This window comes from Daucus carota, chromosome 9, assembly GCF_001625215.2.
Source record: "Daucus carota subsp. sativus chromosome 9, DH1 v3.0, whole genome shotgun sequence".
In the NCBI taxonomy this organism is placed as follows: domain Eukaryota; kingdom Viridiplantae; phylum Streptophyta; class Magnoliopsida; order Apiales; family Apiaceae; genus Daucus; species Daucus carota.
Window position 1 is genome coordinate 13,173,523 of NC_030389.2, and position 9,208 is coordinate 13,182,730.

Here is a 9,208-nt window from a genome sequence, read left to right on the forward strand (position 1 = left end):
CTAGCTCTAATGGCTAACTCCACAGATCAAGAAGAAATCACTGGAAGCAGCAGTCAGGTATTCACTACAAACTTAGTTGAGTTAACTAAAGATGAATGCAATGCTACCATAAATGAAATATCTACAGAATTGTATCATTTGCATGTTTCTTTAAAATCTCTCACTAAGGAAAATAGTAGGATTAAGGAGGCTAACACCTTTCTTAGTGACAGAAACAGTGCTTTAGAAGCTCAATTTATTGAGTTTGAGAAACTGAAAATTGAGTGTCAGACAGCCAAAGATGATCTCTTGGTTGTTCTGAAAAGAGAAGAGATCATAAGAAAACAGCTTGATAAGGAACAAGAGATTATTGCTAAATGGAAATCTGGGAGAGAAGTTTCTACTAATATCATCAACATGCAACGTAGAGAAACCTTTGTGGAGAATGAATGGAAAAGGAATAAGAAAGTTCTTGAGATATCTGAGAACAGTTCAAGTGATGAGAATACTGATGATGATCATCAGTTGAAAAGCAAAGTCTCAACTGATGAGAGTCATCAGTTGAACAAAAACTCACCAGTTGACAAGAAAGTTCTCAAGAAGCTCAACAAGAAATATGGTCCTATTAAAAAGAACTTTGTTAAAGGTGAGAATAGTTCTTCTGAGACAAGTGATAGTGTTAACAACACTCTTAACTCCAGTATTAAGAATAAGAAGAAGTTGGATGCTAGTGAGCATAAATCAGAAGAGACTAAAAAGAAGAAGGGAAATAGAAATGGTAAAATAGGAGTTAACAAGCACACTAATTACACTTCCAATGCAAGTGCTCCTAGGAAAACCTGCAGTAAATGTGGTAGTGTAAATCATTTATCTGCTAATTGTAAAACTGTGACTGCTCCTAATTTATCTTTGCCTATTCCTATGACATCTCTGACATCTGTTCCTCACATGAATATATCTGCTATGAATATGGTGCCTGGTTTATTGCCTCACAATTCATATTCTCAGCCCAGCATGCCATATATGTTCAATCCATATTTCAATGCTTTTAACATGCCTCAATTCCATTCAAATTTGCATGGCATGAACAATGTATGCATACCTCAAATGCATGTGTTTAAGAACAATGTTGATGTTCCAATCTCTCAACCAAAACCAAAGATTGAACCAGTTCAATCCAAGAGAAAAGTTGAGAATGCGGGAAAAGCTGTTAAGACTAACAAATCTGGACCCAAAGCAATTTGGGTACCAAAATCAAATTGATCTGTTTGTGAAATGTGTGCAGGGAAACCACAAGAAGAATTTGTGGTACTTGGATAGTGGATGCTCCAGGCACATGACTGGTGATTCTTCCCTGCTCACAAAGTTTGTAGAGAAAGCTGGCCCTAGCATTACCTTTGGAGATGACAGCAAAGGATATACTATGGGATATGGCTTGATTGCAAAAGAGAATGTCATCATTGATGAAGTTGCATTGGTGTCTGGTCTTAAGCACAACTTGCTTAGCATCAGTCATCTCTGTGACAAAGGTTACAAAGTTAATTTCACTCCTGCAGCCTGTGTTGTCACCAAAGGAGATGACAACAATGTGGTTCTAATTGGACAAAGGAAAGGAAATGTGTATGTAGCTGACTTCAATTCTGTAAAGTCTGAATCTATCACTTGCCTTCTCAGCAAAGCAAGCTCAGATGACAGTTGGCTATGGCACAACAGGTTGTCTCATCTAAATTTCAAAACCTTGAATGAGTTAGTTAAGAAGGATTTGGTAAGAGGAATACCAAAGCTGGAATTCTTCAAAGATGGCTTGTGTGGAGCTTGTCAGCTAGGAAAGCAAAAGAGGAGCTCTTTTAAAAGCAAATCTCTTTCATCAATTGTGAAGCCCCTTCAGCTCTTGCATATGGATTTATTTGGACCAGTCAACATAATGTCCATCTCAAAGAAGAAATATTGCTTGGTGATTGTTGATGATTTTTCAAAATTCACTTGGACTTTATTCCTGCATTCTAAGGATGAAGCTGGGAAAATCATCATCAATCATATCAAGGCATTAAACAACAATCCAGATGTCAAAGTTGGAAGGATAAGAAGTGACAATGGAACAGAATTCAAGAATTCTGTGATGAAAGAATTTTGTGAAGAAGAGGGAATTATTCATGAGTTCTCTGCACCAAGAACTCCACAACAAAATGGTGTTGTTGAAAGGAAGAATAGAACTCTTATTGAGGCTGCAAGAACCATGATTAATGAAGCTCAACTTCCAACCTATTTTTGGGCTGAAGCTGTGAACACTGCTTGTTTTACTCAAAATATTTCTCTAATTACCAAACCTCACAATCTAACTCCTTTTCAACTCTTCAAAGGAAAGAAGCCATCAATTAGCTTTCTTCATGTATTTGGGTGCAAGTGTTATGTTCTAAGAAATCAAGGTGAAAATCTTGGAAAATTTGAAGCCAAAGCAGATGAAGCTATTTTTGTTGGATACTCTAATGGAAAATCTTTTAGAGTATACAATTTGAGAACCAGCATTGTTATGGAATCAATTCATGTAGTTTTTGATGATAAAAAGATCCAAGGATTGACAGATGAAGGATTTCATGATAATCTCAAATTTGAGAATGAGGGTGAAGGTGATTTGTATGACAGTGATGATGATTATGATGACACTGTTCAGAATGCTGGAATTAATCCTGGAATTAATATTCCAACTGATGACTCTCTGGTACAAGAAACAACTGCTATTGAAAATTCAACTGAAGCATCAGTTGAAACTACATTGGAAGGATCAGTTGAAACATCTCAAGGATCATCAGTTGAAAGAATGTCTCAAAATTTCAATCAGTCTAGAAATAATGAGATGTCAAATTTAGGGGGAGCTTTCCAACATGGAAACCTGAACTTCAACAATGAAGCTACATCATCAAGGCAATCACTTCCACCACAAAGAAAATGGACAAGGGATCATCCTTTTGAGCTAATTATTGGAGATGCAAATGCATCTGTACAAACAAGAAGAGCAACTCAAGATGAGTGTTTGTATAGTGCATTCCTTTCACAGGATGGACCTAAAGTCATAGAAGATGCTCTCAAAGATGCTGATTGGGTTCTTGCTATGCAAGAAGAATTAAATCAATTTGAGAGAAACAATGTTTGGAAGCTGGTACCCAAGCCTAAAAACAGAACAATTGTAGGCACAAGGTGGGTATTCAGAAACAAGGTGGATGAGAATGGAGTTGTCACCAGAAACAAAGCAAGGCTTGTTGCTAAAGGATACTCTCAATCTGAAGGAATTGATTTTGATGAGACTTTTGCACCAGTTGCAAGACTGGAAGCAATAAGAATCTTCTTGGCCTATGCTGCTCATGCAAACTTTAAAGTTTATCAAATGGATGTCAAAAGTGCTTTTTTAAATGGTGAACTGGAAGAGGAGGTGTATGTCAGTCAGCCTCCTGGTTTTGAAGATCCGGAATTTCCAGAGTATGTTTATCTTTTATTCAAAGCACTTTATGGACTAAAGCAAGCACCAAGGGCATGGTATGACACTCTCTCTCAATTCTTGTTAGATAATCATTTTTCCAGAGGAACTGTGGATAAAACACTATTTTACAGAAATGTAAATGGTGCCTTTATTCTGGTTCAAATTTATGTAGATGATATAATTTTTGGTTCTACAGATGAGAGACTTTGCAAAAAGTTTGCTAATCTAATGAAAAGTCAGTATGAAATGAGCATGATGGGAGAGCTCACATACTTCCTTGGTTTACAAGTTAAACAAGTAAAGGAAGGTCTATTCATAAATCAAACTAAGTACATCTATGATTTACTTAAAAAGTTTGATTTAATGGATTGCAAAGAAGCTAAGACTCCCATGCCAACAGCCACCAAATTAGAGTTAAGTCCTAATGAGAAATCTGTGGACATCTCTAATTATAGAGGCATGGTTGGTTCTCTTTTATATCTGACAGCTAGTAGACCAGATATTATGTTTTCTACATGCCTTTGTGCTAGATTTCAATCTGATCCTAAAGAATCACATCTTATTGCTATAAAAAGAATATTCAGATATCTTAAGGGAACACCAAATCTTGGTATTTGGTACCCTAAAGACTCTGGATTTGATCTAATTGGATATTCAGATGCTGATTTTGCAGGATGCAAAATTGATAGAAAAAGTACAACAGGCACATGTCAATTTTTGGTGATAGGCTGATTTCTTGGTTTAGCAAAAAGCAACACTCTGTATCAACCTCTACAGCTGAGGTTGAATACATTGCAGCTGGCAGCTGTTGTGCACAAATATTGTGGATGAGAAATCAATTACTTGATTATGGTTTAAATCTCTCAAAAATCCCAATATTTTGTGACAACACCAGTGTTATTGCTATAATTGAAAATCCAGTACAACACTCAAGAACCAAGCATATTGACATCAAATACCACTTCATAAGGGAACATGTGATGGCTAGTACTGTTGAAATGCATTTTGTTCCTAGTGAAGAACAAATTGCAGATATTTTCACAAATCCTCTTGATGAATCCACATTCACAAGGTTGGTAAGTAAATTAGGTATGTTAAATTTCTCCTAATTTATAGTGAAGTTTTCTGTAATTTGGCAGCCAGAATTTAATTAATTTTGATTTATCAAAATTAAGTGAGTTATAATTCTGGATAAAGTCAGTAATATTTCAACTGATGAACTAGTAAAATTGTTTCAACTGATGTTTGAAACAATATCCTCTTGTTTTGTTTTTTTTTCTTCAACTGATCATCATCAGTTGAATAGGAATTTTAAAAGGGGCGCTTATTTCATCCGTTGAAAATATTATTGGATCTGAGCTGTTGAAATTTCTTTTGTCTCTCTCCTGCTTTATACACACGATCGTGTGTGTAATTTTTGTAGAGTTCAATAAGAGTAATTTCTTCTCAACGGTAATTTCTCAGCCAATCACAGCAATTTTCTGAGAAAGTATTTAAGTGTTTTAATTTATTTTCATTTCTTTTCACTTCACTCTTTCGAATTCACAAACTCCCCTTCTCTCTCTGTGCAAAGAAAGCCTTCATATTCTTCAAGCTTTTTACTGTAACTACAATGGCGCCAATGAAGAAATACTCTTCTCCCACTAACTTCATCTATGAGAAGAACAACTTCGCATCATTTGTGGACACTGAGGCAGTAGAGGAGAAGGAATATCACAAGATGATGGAGTTCATCAAATCAAGCCAACTGTCTCATGCCATGCTCTCAACTCCTACTATCTACCATGAAGTTGTGGAAGAGATATGGACTACGGCTGAATTTAATAGTGAGGATGACACTATCTCTTTCTCTCTCAAAAATACTGTTCATGTAATTAACTGTGATGTTATGAATGCATTTTTAAAATTCCTGAAAATATTGTCACAACTTTGCCCTCTCACATTCAGTTAGTTAACATGTTATATGCTATGAATTATGTTTTGCCCACTGATGCATTAGGTAAAATTGAGAGGAGAGGTCTTAAAAGAGAGTGGAGCTATTTATGTGAAATCTTTTTCTGGTAAAATTAGTAATTTTAATGCTATTACCTCTCAGATTTTGCAGATGCTTTACATGTTTTTAACTAATGAGTATTATAATTTTGGTACTTTGATGATCCATGAAATTGGGGAGAAGTTAGGTGATAAGGTAGATAGACCTAGGAATATCTACTATGTTAGATTTCTAATGATGCTGGTTAATCATGTTGATGATAAGCTAGTCATCTTTAACCAGGAAGCCAAGCTTCCAAGTTTTGTGCAGGAAAAGAGGATCTTCAAGGACCTCTTCAGGATGAATCTCTATCCCTCTTTAGAGGTGGTTTACCTGCCAATCATGGAGGCTGGAAAGGAAAAAGAGGTACATGGCTTTCCTATTACTCCTTCTCAACCCTCACCTTCTTTGCTTTCTGCCATCAGGGTTGTTGAGGAGGCCCATCAACAGTCCACACAAGTGGCACAACCTTCAAAATCCAAATCTTCCAAACCAACCTCAGGTGCCTCCCGAAAGGCATCTGTTGTAAAATCTAAGAAGCACAAACCCGAGGGGAGTGTGATTGGAGGAAGTGAGGGGGAGGGAAAGGGTGAAAATCAAAGAAGCCCTAAGGATAAGGATGGTGAGAAGAGTGATGCCCTGCCAAGCCACTCTGCAGTCTCCCAAAAGATTGCAGAGATTAAAATGGATTCAAGCTCATCCCTAGCAGCATCCTCCCAAAAGGATGTTGTTATTGAAAATAGTCCCCATCCAGGGACACAGCTAAAAAGGGGGAGGGACACCACTTCTTCACCAATTAAGGCCTATGGGAGAAAGAAGCAGAGAAGTGACAAGGTAAAGCACATTGCACACACTTCTTCTCAAAGTCAGATTGATGTGACTCCAATAAATGTGGAGTCACAGCCCCCTTCTTCCTCTCAACCAATTACACATATACATGATCTTACTATATCTACCATTCAAACACAATCCCCAACCTCTTCTGTGGATGTGGAATTAATCCACACCACACTTGTAAATTCTCCATCTTTAGATTTCTTGGAGAAGCCCCATTCTGAGATTGATCATCATCAGTTTGATGATTTGTTGGATCAATCTCATCAAATTTATTCTTCTGTGACAATGTGTTCTGTGGACTTACATGCAAAATCAATCACCACAGACTCAACTGTCACAGCTTCTAAACCTATTTCTTCATTTTCTTCAACTGATCTCCTTCATCAGTTGAATAGTGTTTGTCCTTCAACTGATCTGCTTAACAGCTCTCATCAGTTGAATGTCTCCACTACTCATGTTTCAACTGACGTCCCTCATCAGTTGACAACTGCTTCTATTTCAACTACTCTACCATTCTCTACAGCAGTTGATCACATGGTAGCACAAACACTTTTAGGACTGAGTGAAGTGAGTTCTGGAGTGGAGAGGCAGCCTAGGGAGCTGGCAAAAGGAGAGGGAGTGGAGAGTCTGGCTATTTCTTCAAGCCAGGAAAAAGGAGAGGAAAAAAGTGGCCCTTTAGTAAGGGTAAGTGAGGAAGAGGTAAGGTGTGTGGTGAGCCAAAGGGAGCCCTTGATGCAAGAACAGAGAGAAAATGAGAGAAATGCAGGTGTCAATGAAGGGTTTAGTGAACAAGAATATCAAGCAGAATACAGATCCATATTGGATAGTGTTTCACTAGACCCTGAGACTTTTACTCATGGGATGTCTTCTATCCAAGCTTTTGCAAGGATGGATAATCAAGCAGCTGAGAGGAGTCTAAATCTGATTCACACTTCATCATCTATGCTTAGAGCAAAGGAGGCACTTACAACTCTGACTACCAATGCTGGAGATGATTTTCACTATGATGACAGTGATGAAGACCTCAATGATGCACTTGAGGAATCTCTTGGTGAACAACCTATAACTTCTCTTCCCTCTTGGCTCTCCATTCAGTCTGCCAATGCAGCTGCAGTCAGCATGGAGCTGCAAAGGCAAGTCTCCTTCATTCTCCAACCTCAAGCTGGGAACTCATCTTCTTCTCCATCCATCTCAGCCACTATTGCCAGTCAGGCTCTGGACAATCTCAAACTCCATAAGTATCAATCTCTCCACTTTCAGAAGGAGGTAGAGCATCTCAACTCTCTCATCACTTCTGTCAAAACTGATCTCACCAAACAGATTGATGAAAAGACTGAGAAAGAAAATCTGCAAAATATGTCAAATCTGCAATATCTGCAACTGAGAAAAAGCAAGTTCAGTTGGAAAAGCAAGTGGAGGCTCTGGAAGAAAATGTCCACATTTTAAATTCTAGGATGGAAGAGATGCTCCAGCATCAAAGAGTGCAAACTGGACTTCTACAACATCTTCTTCTGGCCTCTGGCATTTCTCTTTCCAGTCCTTCCACTACACTTGCTGCTAACAAAAAGGGGGAGAAAGAACCATTGCCTACTCCTGCAGAGTTGGTAAGCAAAATTCCTCCTCCTCTCCATACTGAGAAAGAAAAGAAAAGACTTGAAAGACTTGCAGTTCTAGATTCTATTGAGAGGAGAGTAGCTCTATTGGGAAAGAACACTTCTGTAACCTCTCAATCTTCATCTGCAGCCACCACTGTTCCAACCACTTTTCCCACAACAACTACAATTCTCAGGGTGATCACACCTGAAATTGTTATTCCTTCCAAGAAAGAAAAGGGTGAGCCATCATTTATGAATGAGTTCAAGGCCATCCTATTCCTAAACAACTATGGTTACTCCAGGCCTGGAAAAGACTCAAGTTCAATCTACTTTCCACCAGCCAGGCCTGACAAGAATGAATACAAGCTTTTGGGCCAATAAATTAAGAGCTACAAAGATTCTACAGATGTGGCCCCGAAATCTCACTTTGCCATCATCTACAGAGAAGGCCAAAAGCTGTTTATTGGAACTGGCCATCCTCACTACTCATTTGCAAAAGCTGAAGAGGTGGCCAGAGAATGTGAAAGAAAGGAGTATGAATCTCAACTCTCCTTGAATCAAGAAATAGAGGTTGATGAAAGGTATGCTATTGAGCTAGAAGAGGAGTTGGCAGCTGAGCTTCAAACTGAGAAAAGATTGACTCTTGAATCTTCTCCAAAGAAAAAGAGAGTTAAATCTAGATCTAAGATGCCTGAGGTAGCCAAGAGAAGAGAAGAAGTGCCTGAAAAGCCTATCTCAAAGCCTTCTTCTCCAATCAAGGACACCACAGTGGTACATCCAGATGTCAACTTCCATGATGAGCCAATAATGCCAAAGGAGGAGCCAATTGTCTTGGAAGATATCCCAATCCCAGCTTTTCTTGTTCAAGAAACTTCCATGCCAAAGAAGAAAGTCAAGTCTGTGGCTAAGAGGATGGCTAACCCTAGTAAACCTCCAAAAGAACCTGAAAATCCAGATGACTATCTTGTCATTGCCAATATTGAAGAAATCTCTGAATTGGAGCTGGAGCTGGATGATCTTCAAGAAGTAAGAGGAATAGAAGCAACTTCCAAATTACCTGAAAGATTGGCATTCTCTTACAAAAACAAGGGTGATGTCACCTGACCCCTTCACAGAGTTCTGAATTCTGAGGGATTCAGCTCTTTAACAAAGATATATGCTTCCATGAAGAGGACGGGAGGATTTACACCACCTGCAAAGCAAATGGAACTAAAGAGAATCCTTGAAATCGGGAAGGAATGGTCCTCAGATGCTAGTCTGTAGAGAAGGCTGAAAATCCCCTACACTGGA